The sequence below is a fragment of the Mycteria americana genome, chromosome 1 (genome assembly GCF_035582795.1).
Source record: "Mycteria americana isolate JAX WOST 10 ecotype Jacksonville Zoo and Gardens chromosome 1, USCA_MyAme_1.0, whole genome shotgun sequence".
Taxonomy (NCBI): domain Eukaryota; kingdom Metazoa; phylum Chordata; class Aves; order Ciconiiformes; family Ciconiidae; genus Mycteria; species Mycteria americana.
Window position 1 is genome coordinate 145,450,584 of NC_134365.1, and position 16,320 is coordinate 145,466,903.

Here is a 16,320-nt window from a genome sequence, read left to right on the forward strand (position 1 = left end):
ACAGAGGTCACATAACCACGTACAGAGTAGTTTGTAACAACCTGAATAGGCAGAGCCTGAGTATTTAAGATTGAAAAAAACCACTAGTTGTGCACACACTCTTGCTTTAGCACTGGGTATGCAGAAATGTTCACTTGTTACCTCGTATTACTACATACATAAGTGTTATAACATCATTAGGGGGAACAAACGACCCATGTTTGTGTCTAACATACTATCCTCCCTGAGGCTTTGTTGTAATTCAGCTACAACTGCCTGTCCTATGTATAAAATGAAAAAAAACCCTCTATTTACAGCCAGATAATTTTTCCTTGAGCTGAAGAGGTAAACAGGCCTCAAAATTAGGTGATGACTTCATTGTCTTTGCATTTGTCACCATTGGCGATTGTAGGGCCTACATGATAAATACTTAATGATGGCTTGTATGAGGAGTGAGGATGCACTGAAAAATAATCATGATTAATTTGCTTTTGTTTTACAGAAAGTTATTACACTCCACAGCCCTAAAGGGAAAATCATAGCAAGGGAACAGCTGTTAACAAGTCTTTATACAAATCACTTTAGTGGCCTGTTAGGTAAGGCTTTGGAAGAGTGATGGAGGGAGGAAATAACAGTTACAATTTTGTACAGCAAAATCTTGTTATGAGAGAACTCCAGGACAAGATAATGATATTGTTCCTTGTTTCATAAATACAAATGTTATGACTTTCCTATCATGCATCATAAGGCCAGTGCTTAGTAAGACATGCAGTCTCATCTCAGCTGCAGTGTAGAACCTCTAATAAGGGACTAGCAGCTGAGCTAGCTGAGATGTCATGTTAACACTCATCCTAACTCCTTGGAGAACAAGTAAAGAGCAAAAGGACACACAGAGTTCTGTGCGAGCATTGTAATGAATGTATATTGCCAAGGGAAGCACTACTGGGGGTTTTTATAAGATTTTTTTAATACTATCCAGCTGTAGCAGAGATGTAGCTAGACTGAGCTTAACAGAGGTGCATGCCTCTCTTGGTTGGGGAAAGAGATCTGCTTTACTAACATTTCTTATGGATGGGCCCAACTTACAGATACATGAATTATTCTGTATTCAGCCTTAGAATCTGGCATTATCATTTAATTCACTTTAGAAGCAAAACTTGGTTCCAGGTAGCAGTTGGTATTCAACAACCTCACGTGTTTTTTGGTATCTAGACTGTAAGGAAATCACTGAAGCAACTGGTCTTGTTGACAATGATCAGGAGTGATCAACTGATCTCTTTGGGGAACTGAAATTCCAAGGAATAGGTCTATGAAAAAATGAAGAACAGCAAATGTCTTTTGCTAATAGCATTTCCCTTCCCCTCCTCATCCCCACTCCAGCAGCAGCATTAGCTTCCCATTCTCATGTTGCTGAATCTTCCTTTTCATTAATTCCTGGCTCATCTCCTTCTGAATCATGCCAAAATTTAACCCAGTGTGAAATTTTATGATGAAGCTGCAAAGTAGAAACTTAGCAGGGGAAGCTGACATCAGCATGCAAGAGTGTATACAGTCCTGTTCATCTTTTCAGGGACATTTTTGAGTGGTAGCTGCCCTGATCCAGCTCTACACATTGGAGATTAAATGAAAAAAATAACAGTAGAAAAACTCCATAGTTCAGCCTCTGCTTTCCAAACTGTAACTGGCTTCATGCCAAAGACTCACAATTCTTTCTTCCAAAATTAGCTTTCCCAGTCTTACAAACTCCACCTGCTTCCAACTGGAGTCATGGCGAATTTTAAAAAATGGTTCTAGTTCCAGAGGAAGAAAACGTATCTGGGCCACTGCAAACAATATAACTTACTACTCTAAGTGTCGTCATAGCTAATTGTTTGCTAAGTCTACCAGCAGTGTTTCTTTCTCCCTCCCTTCTTCATCTTTAGCTAAGAATATACAATGATACCTCCTCCCAACTGGCCTCACACTTTATATTCCATATGTAAAATACCTTTCTCAGAGTATTTCTTTGGGCTACCAATGAGTTGGACAGACTGGCAAGTTTTTTAATAATGCTTTGAAGTAAAATGTCCAGACATACAGCCCTGCCAACTCTCCCAACTTCCTGTATCCTCATTCTTTTCTTTTATTTTGCAGCTACTGATAGCTCAAGACAGTGTTTTGCATGGAGAAGCTGAGGCATAGAAATGCTGCAGTTGGTAGATGAAATCAGGGAGAGATCCAGGAACTGAAGTAGGAGGGCAGTCCTGGACTTTCAATATATGCCAGGAAAGCAAAGGAAGCGTGGGCCAACAGAAGGAAAAGGAAAAATGCTTTCTACCAGAAATGGAGCATTTGTCATACTGGCTTTTTAATATGCTGGAAACCTGAGAAGAGAAAGCACTGGTGATTGCTCCCTTCTCTGACTTTCCTTATGAGACAGTTTGAAGAAGACCAGTCAAAGGAAGCTGAACCAACATTTCTAACCTGCATTGCAAAACTCTCACCAGTGTGCAGGAGGCTACCCTTTCATGGTAACACTCTCATTGCCATATTTTGAAGTTTTGTTTGTTTTTTTTTTTCTTCTTCATATGGAATGATTAAAGTTCCTTGTCTTCAGAAAAGAGAGCCCACATGCCTCCTGCAGGTGCAGTGTGCAGGCTTCTGCATTGCTGTAGCTCTGAATCTCCATCTTACCCAGTGAAATTTCAAATAAGCTTCAGCAAAAGAGGTTAAGAGAACCTCACATGAGCATATCTCACTGGCCAGGATGCACTCCTGGGATATGAGTGTTGTGAGGAGGACATTTGAACTTGAGCTCTCTGTAGATCAAGTAATGCCAGGAAGAAAGGGTGCTATCTTACACTCACTCTTCACCTTTGAAAGGCACTGAAAGCCTTTCTAGCTAAAGGAAAAAAAGTATGATCTGCAGATTCCAAGTAGAGTTAGGAACTTGCCTGCTTCTCCTTGTAGACAAAGCTTATTTTATGTTTGTACTTTGAACACGGGCATCTGTGGCACCACAAAGTGCCTTATTCTCTCTGAAGCTCATTGGGAGCGCACAGGCAGCACTGAGCATTATGCTAAGTCCTCTGCATGAATATTTCCCTCCTTACAATTCAATACAGCCATTTGCAAGAATATCTAATAAGGATACTCCTTTGCATGCCATTAGTCAGCAAAAGCAATAAAAGAAATGGTGTTTTATGTGCTTTTAGTACTGAGTCCCTTGTCAATGAAAACGAGATGGAGGTGGTTGGGTCAGGATCTCTAATGTCACAAATAACGTGACAGAGCTATACATAATAGATGTTTCCTGTTGTACTGCCACTCACAGTCGCTGTTCTCTTCTTCTTTGTAAAATGTAATTTCCATTGGTCCTTGATGCAAGACAGAAAAGGAACCCTTAGTCACTCACCGTGGGAAAGCATATAGATAAGGGCTGGGAAGCAGCTAAAAAATTTTCAGTGTGTTTTATCTCATTGTGCTGGTTTTGGCTGGGATAGAGTTAATTGTCTTTATAGTAGCTAGTATGGGGCTATGTTTTGGATTTGTGCTGAAAACAGTGTCATAAGCTGAATTAAGTAGTGCTTATACTAAATCCAGGACTTTTCAGCTTCCCATCCTCTGCCAGGTGCACAAGAAGTTGGGAGGGGACACAACCAGGATAGTTGATCCAAACTGGCCAAAGGGCTATTCCACACCATATGGCGTCATGCTCAGCATATAAAGCTGGGGGAAAAAGAAGGAAGGGGGGGACATTCAGAGTGATGGCGTCTGTCTTCCCAAGTAACCATTACGCGTGATGGAGCCCTGCTTTCCTGGAGATGGCTGAACACCTGCCTGCCCATGGGAAGGAGTGAATGAATTCCTTGTTTTGCTTTGCTTGTGTGCGCAGCTTTTGCTTTACCTATTAAACTGTCTTTATCTCAACCCATGAGTTTTCTCACATTTACTCTTCTGATTCTCTCCCCCAGCCCACCAGGGGGGAGTGAGCGAGCAGCTTAGTTGCCGGCTGGGACTAAACCACGACACTCATTTTCCTTTGGAACTATCCAAAGGCTTCATACACTTACATTAATGCTGACAGAGTAGCACAAGACAGCGCACAGCTTTTTCAGTGCAAAGCTGTGAGCACCTTTCTAACAGGGGAAAATGCTCATTTTTGGACTTGCAGGATAAACACAGCTGAAAAGCTAAAGTTTGTTTTAATCAGGCTAATCTTTGTAGTTTAAGAAGACTGCAGTTTTTGTTTTGTCTTGTCTGTGTGAATAAGACAAAGGTTTTCAATAATGTTTACCAAATTTTTAATGGTACTTTGGTAAGGTTACAGAACTACTACTGTCTCAAAAGTAAAGATATACTAGAGGTGCACATTTTTGCAGCTGTTAAACACTGGCTTGTGGCCTTTGTGAATCTGCAGCGTGATGCAAGTCTTAAAAAGATTGTTTTTTTCCCACTGGTCCTGTGCATCACTCTGTGCCCAGGAGGGATGGAGCTCACTTCCTGAGCAGCTATTTCCTTCTTTGTCATCGCGCTGTTCTGTGGGAGGCCTCTTGCCTTGTTTACTGGTCACTATCCCAGCTCAGCTCACATGATGTATGTGTTCTCCATGACTCCTCCTGTGTTCCTTGATACAGGTGCTTCAGGAGATGGAATGAATTCACTGTCACATCGTTCCTGTGGGAGAGGGAGATGGTGTCCTTCCCATTTAACCAAGAAGCACTTGAGATGCAGAGGAACTAAGGGAAAATCTTTCCGCTGTTTTGGAAAGTCCAGCCTGATACCTCTGCAGCCTGATTTTTTGAGAGCACCTTACATTAGCAATTCAAAGAATCGCTCTTGGTTTTCAGCTACAGTTTGCAAGAAGCAGGTTATTAATATACACTTACAGATTTTGATGATAAAATAATTACAGGCATACACAATTTCAGATTCTGTAGAAATACTTTTTAAAAACAGCACTGCAACAGTGCATTGATGCTTCAGTGACTCAGTTGGCTCCACTAGAGCATAAAACAGGTATTATATGAAGAACAAATTACACTCTTTCTACCACATATTTATAGAAATTTGTTCTTATGCTAGCACAGATAGAACGAGTCTCCAAACTAATAATCAGACTGTGATCATGAAGCTCCCTGACTCTTCCGTGCCATGCTGTCTCAGGCTCTATCACACTGATGATAGCTATTTATCTTAGATCTCAGCTCTCCTAGACACAGTCTAAATTATTTGCCTCTCAAGAGACAGCAGTCAGGCTTTCTGCAAGTGATAAAGAGGAAAAATATGCTGATCAAGTACAATACACAAGCTGGAACATCCATTATTTAAGCATATTTCAATTCTTTTAAACATATCACTGCACTAGTCTTTGTTTTCAGTGGCTTGATCTTGAGAGCCTGTTTACTGACTTGAACAGCTGAAGGCCAACCTTTATGTCTGGGAGGGATTATAGAATTACAGTATTGTTCGGGTGGGTTTTTTTCCATTTGTTTGATTTCAAGGGCCTTGCCTGTGTAACTGTGTGTACCTTTAACGCTATTGTCTTTTGTTTTCCTCCTCTTCCCCATTTTGACAAAAGCCTTTGATGATTCCTAGTGGTTCCCAGTGTCAGGAGCTGCTAGTGGAAAAGTGTTTAAAAGATACTTAGCAATTCCTTGAGAAATTAGGAAGACTTATCCTTGCCGGATGCAAACAACTATGAAAAATCCATCCCGGAATAGCCCACAATAGCCTGCAGTCCTCTGGGCAATGTAGACTTCTGGTCAGAGGGCCAGGAGTGAGGCACCTCGCCATCATGAACCGGTCGCAGGCACATGGGTCAGCTCTCTGGAGTCCTCGAGATCCTGCCCAGGCCTTGAGACAGCATTTTTTTTCTGGTTTTGGTGAAACTCCCATGCTCTGTTGACGGTGAATTGAACTCCAAAAAAAATCAGTCTTACGTCCACCTTTCACCCTTTCATAATAGGATTCTCCTTCTAAGACCTTTTTTGCAAGATTAGGGCAAACAATTGTCACAGTTGTTGCTTTCTGTTCTGCTGTATTTCTTTCTAGCCCCCAGAATACTACTGGGTGAAGTTATTTGCCAACAAGGAGTTGTTTAGATTTTTCCTAGAAATGGTAGGCTTTGTTTCCTTCCTTTTCTTCTCAATTGCTGTGTCCTGTATTGCATAAAAGATAGAGCAGACGCTGCACATAACCATTCACTTTTGTGTTTATAGAACCTGCTAATGAAAATAAGCCTAGAAAGTCTAGATTTCTGGACATCTTGCTGTTTACACGCCACGTCTGGCTACATACCTCTAATCACGAGCGAGCTGCGTTTTATGAGCTATGAAGGGATCTTGCAGACTACGCTTTTCTGAGCGAGGGTTTTGGGGGCAGTACTGAGTGCGCTGTGCCAGCACCGCACCCCTGCAGCCCCGCTGTCCCCCAACAGCTGGTGTCCTCGGGGTATGTCCTTGGCCACCAGGAGGTGCAGCCAAATGTGCATGAGGATGCACTTGCAGTCCCACGCATGGTGCTCGAGGTTATGCTCAAAAATCAGGCTGAACAGAAAAATCCACATCCTCTTTTAATGCTCTAAGCTGGAATTTTGTTGGTTTGGCATGCCGCTTGAGAGCTAGGCATTCAGAGGATGATAGAAAAATGAAGGAGAGGGGATTCATAGAAATGTAACACTGTCGCCACTGGGAAAAAAAACCTCCTGGGGTGAAGTGTCAGAAACAAGAAATCAAGCATCTCTCTCTATTAGTATTATATTTCCAAAGAAACAAAGACTTACAATAATGGCAGGAAACTTTTGTTAGTGAGTGGCTTTCCCTCCAGCTTGTGAGATTGCAGCAGCAAAACCAGCTCAGCAATAAATGTTGAGGTTATGCCAGTGGCGAGATACTATTCAGAAGGGATCATCTGTAAATAAACAAAGATTAAAAAAAGAAAGGAATGATCAGTGATCATATGATGATGAGCAAAGATTACTCCCGACTGACTGTGGAAGCAGAACTTTCCAACCCAATTTGGTGTGCAAAGCACTGGGAATACTATTTTGTTTCCTTGTCTTTATCTCTTATTGCTGCTGAAGAAGGAAATTGTAATTTTGTCCTCATTTTACAACAAGTTTGGAGTAACTGGTTAGCAAAACGCATAAAGCTGAGTTGGAGGAAGAGTTACTGCAGTGTTTTTAGTTGTATCCTTACAGAGTGCCATCTAGGGGTAACTCATTAAAACCTCGTCAAAGGTTGAAAGCTTCGTCTCTGGTTAAAAATCCAACCGGAAAAATGAATGATGCTCCAAGATCTTGCTACAGATACTGAGCACACTGTTTGGAGTATTTAGGGTGGCATTAAAACTACAGGAAAAGAGATTGGCAAGAGATTACTACAGGATACAAAGGAACTAGGTTCAGAAAATCATTCGCTTACCTCCACAAACTACCTGGTGTTTACAGCCAAATCCTCCCATGCCGTCCAAGTGACTGGCATTCATAAGTCAACTTATTGTCCAGCTTGTGTTCCTTTTGTTTATTGGCTTGAGCATGAGAAAAAAAAGAGCTTTAAAATCCTAACTCATAAATGTGGAGATTAAATTGATTAAGACAATTAGTTTTTCTTTGATTTTCTGATAGGACAAAAAGGAAATCTATAATTCTTACAAACATGTGAGGACATTAGCAACCATATTTACCTGTATGATTGTGGATGATTTGCTCTGCACGGTGGCAGAGCTACGGGAGGAGGTAGAAAGGTTAAGGAGCATCAGGGAGGCTGAGAAAGAGATCGACTGGTGGTGCCAGGCTCTGCCCCCCCTGAGACGGGAACAGGAGCGGCAGCAGCCGCCAGTAAGAACCCACGATCAAGGGGATCCTCTACCCCCCCCCGCCGGGCTGAAGGCAGCAGCTCAGAGGAGGAGAGTGAATGGAGGCGAGTCCACGCTCGTGGCGGCAGGCGAAGGCCCTCCCTGCCCACCTCGCCCCTCCAGGTGCCTCTGCACAACAGGTATGAGGCCCTGGAGGTGGCAGGCCAGTCAATGGAGGATGGGGACGACAGTCCATCTACACCAGAGGTGTCACCCAGGGCAGAAGAACGTACCTCTCGTATTAACGCCACCTCCACAAGGAAGAGAAGACGGGTTATAGTTGTGGGTGACTCCCTTCTGAGGGGAACCGAGGGTCCGATATGCCGGATGGACCCTCCTCTTAGGGAAGTCTGCTGCCTCCCTGGGGCCCGCGTGAAGGATGTCACGAGGCTACTCCCTAGCCTGGTACGGCCCTCGGACTATTACCCCCTACTGCTCTTCCATGTGGGGGGCGATGAAGCTGCAACACGAAGTCCTAGGGCAATCAAAAGAGACTTCAGGGCCTTGGGACGGCTAGTAAGGGACTCTGGAGCACAGGTTATTTTCTCCTCTCTCCTTCCAGTTGTGGGCAGTGACACCAGAAGGAACAGAGACACCCAATCTATCAACTCATGGCTCCATGGCTGGTGTCATCACCACGGATTTGGTTTTTTTGATAATGGGATGGCCTACACAGCACCAGGTTTGCTGGCGTCTGATGGGATTCATCTTCTCAAAGGGGAAAGAGAATCTTTGCTCAGGGGCTTGCAGGGCTCATCGACAGAGCTTTAAACTAGACTCGAAGGGGGAGGGGGATAATATCAGGCTTGCCCGAGAGAAGCTGAGGGACGACGTGCCATGGTTAGAGGGAGTGGGTGCCAGCGAGGGTGCTCAGCCTGTGTCCCCAAGATGTGCAGGATACGCTGGGGCACAGCCAAAGTCGAACGGAGTTGAGGTAGGGGATACTGAGGCAATAGGAGCCAAGAGGGAAATGCCAGTGAAACGCCTCAAAGCACACAAGGGGTGTTGCTCTGAAGGAGGCATGGGTGACAGCCCAGCTGAAGTGCCTCTACACCAATGCACGCAGCATGGGCAACAAGCAGGAGGAGTTGGAAGCCATTGTACATCAGGAAAACTATGATATGGTGGCCATCACGGAAACATGGTGGGATGACTCGCACAACTGGAGTGTGGCGACGGATGGCTATAAGCTCTTCAGGAGGGACAGAGGAGGCAGGAGAGGTGGTGGGGTAGCCCTATACATCAGGGAGTGTCTGGATAGTTTAGAGCTCGATGATGGTGATGATAGGGTGGAGTGTCTATGGGTAAGAATCAGGGGGAAGGCCAACAAGGCAGATATTGTGGTGGGAGTCTGTTACAGACCACCCAACCAGGATGAGGAGACTGATGAACTATTCTATAAGCAGCTGGGAGAAGCCTCACGATCGCTAGCCCTTGTTCTTGTGGGGGACTTCAACCTGCCGGATGTCTGCTGGAAATACGATACAGCAGAGAGGAAACAGTCCAGGAGGTTCCTGGAGCGTGTGGCAGATAGCTTCCTGACACAGCTGGTGAGTGAGCCAACGCTGGACCTGTTGTTCACGAACAGAGAAGGACTTGTGAGCCATGTGATGGTTGGAGGCCGTCTTGGGCAGAGTGATCACGAAATGATAGAGTTTTTGATACGTGGAGAAGCGGCGAGGGGGATCAGCAAAACTGCCACCTTAGACTTCTGGAGGGCGGACTTCGGCCTGTTTAGGAGACTGGTCGAGAGAGTCCCCTGGGAGGCAGCCCTAATGGGCAAAGGGGTCCAGGAAGGCTGGACATTCTTTAAGGAGGAAGTCCTAAAGGCACAAGAGCAGGCTGTCCCCAGGTGCCGAAAGACGAGCCAGTGGGGAAGAAGACCGGCCTGGCTGACTAGAGAGCTCTGGCTCGAACTCAGGAGAAAGAGGAGAGTCTCTGACCTCTGGAAGAAGGGGCAGGCAACTCAGGAGGACTACAAAGGTGTAGTGAGGTTGTGCAGGGAGAAAATTAGAAGGGCCAAAGCTGAGCTAGAGCTCAATCTGGCTGCTGCTGTAAAAGACAACAAAAAACACTTCTTCAAATACATTAGCAGCAAAAGGAGAGCTAAGGAGAATCTCCAGCCCCTAGTAGACGGGGGAGGGAACACAGTGACCAAGGATGAGGAAAAGGCTGAGGTGCTTAATGCCTTCTTTGCTTCAGTCTTTAATAGCAGAGCCAATTGTTCTCTGGGTACCCAGCCCCCTGAGTTGGAAGAGAGGGATGGGGACCAGACTGGAGCCCCCATAATCCAGGGGGAAATGGTGAGTGACCTGCTGCACCACTTAGACACTCACAAGTCTATGGGGCCTGATGAGATCCACCCGAGAGTACTGAAGGAACTGGCAGATGTGCCCACCAAGCCCCTTTCCATCATTTACCAGCAGTCCTGGCTAAATGGGGAGGTCCCTGCTGACTGGAGACTAGCAAATGCAACGCCCATCTTCAAGAAGGGCCAGAAGGAGGACCCGGGGAACTACAGGCCTGTCAGCCTGACCTCGGTACTGGGGAAGCTGATGGAGCAGATCATCCTGAGTGCTATCACATGGCATGTAGAGAATAACCAAGGGATCAAGCCCAGCCAGCATGGGTTCAGGAAAGGCAGGTCCTGCTTGACCAACCTGATCTCCTTCTATGACAAGGTGACCCGCCTAGTGGATGAGGGAAAGGCTGTGGATGTTGTCTATCTAGCCTTCAGTAAAGCCTTTGACACGGTTTCCCACAGCATTCTCCTGGAGAAACTGGCTGCTCATGGCTTGGACGGGTGTACTCTTCGCTGGGTAAAGAACTGGCTGGATGGCCGGGCCCAAAGAGTGGTGGTGAATGGAGTTTACTCCAGTTGGCGGCCGGTCACAAGCGGTGTTCCCCAGGCCTCTGTGCTGGGGCCAGTCCTGTTTAATATCTTTATCAATGATCTGGACGAAGGGATCGAGTGCACCCTCAGTAAGTTTGCAGATGACACCAAGTTGTGTGGGAGTGTTGATCTGCTGGAGGGTAGGCAGGCTCTGCAGAGGGACCTGGACAGGCTGGATCAATGGGCCAAGGTCAATTGTATGGGGTTCAACAAGGCTGAGTGCAAGGTCCTGCACTTGGGCCACAGCAACCCCATGCAACGCTACAGGCTTGGGGAAGAGTGGCTGGAAAGCTGCCTGGCGGAAAAGGACCTGGGGGTGTTGGTTGACAGCTGCCTGAATATGAGCCAGCAGTGTGCCCAGGCGGCCAAGAAGGCCAATAGCATCCTGGCTTGTATCAAAAATAGCGTGGCCAGGAGGAGTAGGGAAGTGATTGTGCCCCTGTACTCGGCACTGGTGAGGCCGCACCTCGAATGCTGTGTTCAGTGTTGGGCCCCCCACTACAAGAGAGACATGGAGGTGCTGGAGCGTGTCCAGAGAAGGGCAACGAAGCTGGTGAAGGGTCTGGAGCAGAAGTCTTCTGAGGAGTGGCTGAGGGAACTGGGGTTGTTTAGCCTGGAGAAAAGGAGGCTGAAGGGAGACCTTATCGCTCTCTACAACTACCTGAAAGGAGGTTGTAGAGAGGTGGGGGTCCATCTCTTCTCCCAGGTAACAAGTGATAGGACGAGAGGAAATGGCCTCAAGTTGCGCCAGGGGAGGTTTAGACTGGATATTAGGAAATTTTTCTTCACTGAAAGGGTTATCAAGCATTGGAACAGGCTGCCCAGGGAAGTGGTTGAGTTGCCGTCCCTGGAGGTATTATAAGGACGTTTGGATGAGGTGCTTAGGGACATGGTGTAGCGGTGGTCTTGGTAGTGTTAGGTTTACGGTTGGACTTGATGATCTTAAAGGTCTTTTCCAACCTATACGATTCTGTGATTCTGTGATTCTGTGATTCTGTGATTCTGTATTTTTGTTTTATTTTGTTGGCCTGTTTTGATCCCCTGTTCTAACTTCACATATTTTTAATCAATGTATATTTAGAGTAATATGATCAAGTTCATAATTACATTTCTGCCTAACATTTCCTTTACTTGGCTTAAGGAAGCCTGTTTTTTCTCCTATCTTTCTGGAAAATATGATAGGCGACCAAATAAATTCTGAAGGTCTTGAGGCAGCTAATTATGCTGAGATACTCTGATGATGCTTGAATTTCTACCATTGTTTAATTTCCTAAAAGAAACTTGCTAAAGAAAAAATTCCTTTCTTTTCTTTCTTTTAGACAGACTCCTAAAATTCTTTTAAGTTTGAAGAAGCACTCAGAAGGGCCTGTGCCCTTAGGGCCAACTCTCCCCAGTCTTCAGGCATGAAGCCATACGCAGGCAAGGTCCCTTTCCCCTGCAAGAAGCAGCATTTGTTCCTTCCACCATCGCTCTCTTGCCTGTTCCTTTGTCATCTCTTTTTGGCCTAACACAGTCGAAAACCTGTATCTTACAAATGCTTGTCTTACAAGGCATTCCATAAAAAGGTCTATTCGAGTCTAATATCATTGCTGTATCCCCTCTAGCATATACATTTCCTTATTTTTTGGATAAGGAACAGTCTTCAAACTCTATACAGCTCCTAATCTAGTCACAGTTTGGTCTATGGCTTGGGCTCCTATGTTAAAGATACATATCTAGAAAACTTCATTCTGCTCATGTCTCCGATATCATCGCTACATCATTATATTCAGTTCTTTTCCTGGGGAAAGCTGCAACAGACCGGTGCTATGTTAAATCAGCCTCTGATAGAAGAAGCTGTTCTCATTTTTCCTTGAGCTGCGCGGTAGTTTTTCTTTACGATATTGATTTAATGTTTTATAAATATTTTATATTTACAAGTACCGTTGGAAATAAAAACTGCATTGGCAAATGTATCAATGTCATTCTGTCATTCGGTCGTCCCTCTCATGAATTCCTAGCACCTCTTTTAAAAGCAATTTCCACTCTCTAAATCACATAAGTTTAACAAGTGGATAAGAGTCAGTTCCTTATTTTTGTAAGCATGATTTCTAAAAGGGGGGATGGAAATCAATTATAATTATGGGTAACACGCTAAAAGAAATGACATAGACCTGTGATACCTGGAAGAAAATGAGTTGGTAGAAATTGTGTAAATGATTAACAAGTATTTAGTGCGTTAACACTGTTCTAACACTTTTCACATCGCTGAACTGGAAAGCTCAAAGAGTTAATGATGCCAGTGGGTGAAATTCCTCCCACTTTCACCTCCTTCCAAGTCAGTGTCAATATGCATTGATTTTTCTAGGTCTCATTCTCAGGCCGTGGCACATAACACATGCTTCAGTTTTGTGCATACCTAAGTATACATAATACTTACGTAAGTATACATATTACTGAAGCCCAGAAATGGTAAAGGATTTTAGTTTTGTTTCAGACTAAATAATAGTGGGTGAAGTTGTGCTGTGATTTATTTTTTCCCCAGTAGCTAGCCCTCTAATGCAAGCTTTCCTTCCTCCCATTCCCTGCTTTTAATAGAAAGCAGTGTTGTTATTTAGCAAGCGGCTTTGCTCTACTCCATGCGAAAATGAAAAATATAGAAGAATAGTAAAAATAGCCAAAAATTGCAGTGATAACACAGCCATTTCCTACCTTTTTAAAGAACTGTACAAATATGAATAAATCATCCATAATAGCATATGATTATCTTTTACAGTATCTGCATTATAAGAGAAATAAAAGCATAAAGAGCTTTAGAAACATAACAATGAGTTTCGCAGTGCTTGTATTTTGTTGTTCGAAGTATATTATACTACTACTAAAGGTATATAAAAAAGAAGGGAAGCTTAATTTTCCATACTGGATACATCTGAAATAATTACTTAATATTATTGTTAATATTCTTTAATTGTTGCCTGACCAACAACCTTTTTGCTTTGTGTTTCTTTTGTCTTGGAAGCATTCAAGCTCTGATGTGCTTATGTACAATTGCAGGACATTTCTCATTCACCTGGCACTAAATTGGAATAAAGCAGTGTTTTAATCTGAGTAATCTATCATGGAAGAATACTGCATGTTGGTAAGCCCTCCTCTCCCTGAAGTATTTTAAGTTAAAATGCCAAGATTGGAAATTGTATTAGCCAAACACCTCTCCACCTGCCAGTAGCTGCTTTGAGTGGAAATCAAGGGATGTGAAGAACCCGAACTGGGGCAAATCCCATCCTGAGTGAGAGACTGGTACACAGGCATCCTGTCCCTTTCCAATTAGCTCTAGCAGTCACTGCGCCTGTGCTTCAATTAGCACTTTGTAATTGTAATTTCATTCTAACCTTATTTTTGATCTTATATAATGCCTCAAGCCAGCTAAACGTTTTTTCCTCCTGTCAGAAGGGAGTTACTAGTAGGGAGCTGGAACGGCCCCGCCAGACCTCCCCAGCAGCTGCTGTGCCTGCTCTGTGAAAATGTACGTTTCACCCTTCAGCTAGATCTAATTTGGAAATCTTTGAGCTCTTAATGATTTCCTATAGTTTGGCCTAATTGAATCTAAGTACTTTTGCATTAAAACTAAAATGCCCAGCTGGGCCGAAGCTGAAACCTGTGACCCTGAAATACAGTCCCAGAAACACGAGCCCTCCTCTGTGTTGACAGTTGCCATCTACTGCATCAAAGCTACAGCCATCTCCTGTTTCGACCTAGTGCCTACATTGCAAAAATAGTTTGCTTAAGACCAAAATCTTCTGCAGAACTGAATTACCACCAACATATGCAGCAGCTACTCCATGCAGCGAAGCTGCTGCAGCCCGGGGGACTCTCCTCTCCAAGAAGGGAGGCACTGCTGCAGGAGCGGCTCCTGCCGCATCGTGTCCCTCCGCGAGGGAAAGGGGCTCTGCTGCTGCTGGGGAACGTGCCACCCGGGACGGGGCCCAAAGCGGGGAGCTGGGCTCTGGAGCACTCCCTTCGCTCAGTGACTTGAGACGCTGCGTACGACTGATCGGCAGGTCAAAAGATCTACCTCCAGCAGGTGCATCAAGCCGTGGAGCTGGAAAGAAATCACTGCTGAGGGCTGTGTCTAATGGGTTTAGGGAATGCGAGTCAGGAGTCAACTGGGTGAGTGCCCTGGTGAGGGAGAGACATGACGGCAGACTCAGCCAAAACTGCCTGGGCTCCTTTCTCTGTGTCTGCCAGCGGTGTTTGCTGTTGGCTTTTCTCTAAATCTATTATAGCCACTACTGAAATCCCATTTGTTTCCTAAGAAATTCTCACCTTGCAGGCTTCTATAGTAGAGGAACGTATACCATCCAGGGTCTAGCCATTCTCAGTCTTTTTTTTTCCCCCCAATTCTGCTGTTCTCTTTAATGTTCAGGCAGGAACAAGAAATATTTGCATCATGTCTCTCTATTCAAAAGCCTCTTGTAAGAACACCATACAACTACTGCACAGTGCAGCATCTGTTACTGATCTATTAATAATCATAACAGTAGCATTAGCAAGTAACTATCAAAAACAACTACAGAATGTGAACCCATGATCTTATCCCCAAGCTAAGAATGATACGAATGACAGTATGAATAATACCTAATAATCATCTAGCTACTAAAATTATATCCCTACAAAACTAGACAGACTTGTTTATTTTATTTTAAAGACTAAGTCTAATTAAGAGCACTTCTGATGCATCTAGGAGGTTGGAAGAGCTTAGGCGATTGCTGTCGTACATTCAAAGTAAATCAGACTGTTAGGCTCTAATATTTACATTTCACAATTTCTGGCTTACTAAATTATACTCCCAAAGTAAATATCATTGCAGTATAGGAAATTATTTACAAAAGAAGACCTAAGGAAAGCTATTCCATCATTTCTATTTTCATCAAGGTGAAAAACACACTCTTGAAATCATCTTATTGGGCTCAATCCTATGCTCCATTAGGAGGAAACTTTTCCATTGAAGTCAGCTCAGATCTTGCTTTCATAAGAGAATTTTGTATTCTGTAGCAACACCTCATCTTGCTATCAGTAAAGTCAGTGGGAGACATGCTTCTGAAGGTAATGGTAGTAAATGAGATCTTTGGTGGGGTTTCATAACGTGCTACACTGGCAGGAAAAGAACCATCGATTTCAGGAATCATGGAGGTTCGCATCAAAGAACAGATTTGCTTCTGGTAGAGAAATAGATGGGAGTGGGCCTGAAATTTCAGAAACTTCCAAGTAACCTGCACTGCAGCATGGGAAGAACGTTATGCATGTTAATAATCCCCATGAGGACAAATTACCTGATTCATTCAATGACTTCAGTGTTCCAGCTAATGTCAATATGCATGCAATATAGCACCTTAAATTGCTGATTTTGAATTTTACTTGTATTTTTAATAAAACTCCGTTTGTCTTCCCCAGAAATGTCCCAGAAACTAATGAAACCTTTTGTTCTAAATGAAAGATGTTTCGTTTGATCAGGCAGCAATACTCTTTTCAACTTTTAATTTGGCAGGAAGAAGGAGAATCCTCAGTTTTATCCAAAATGATTTCATTTTTTACTGTGATTTGTTTGCATTTTCCTACTTTGAACTCTTTAATAC

At 44.0% G+C, this 16,320-nt stretch overlaps 1 long non-coding RNA gene across 3 annotated transcripts in view; it reads left to right on the forward strand.

The window, feature by feature from the left end:
• The window catches only part of LOC142419675 (uncharacterized), a 45,188-nt gene extending 29,106 nt beyond the window's left edge, over positions 1 to 16,082 (forward strand). The window contains exons 6-7 of one of the 3 annotated variants that reach the window (XR_012778617.1): positions 13,707 to 13,826; positions 14,766 to 16,082. This is a non-coding gene — a long non-coding RNA (uncharacterized LOC142419675). Of the gene's footprint in view, positions 1 to 2,112; positions 3,807 to 13,706; positions 14,088 to 14,765 lie in introns of those variants that run through there. The other 2 variants (XR_012778616.1, XR_012778615.1) reach the window with 2 other exon arrangements.
• Positions 16,083 to 16,320: the final 238 nt, after the last annotated feature.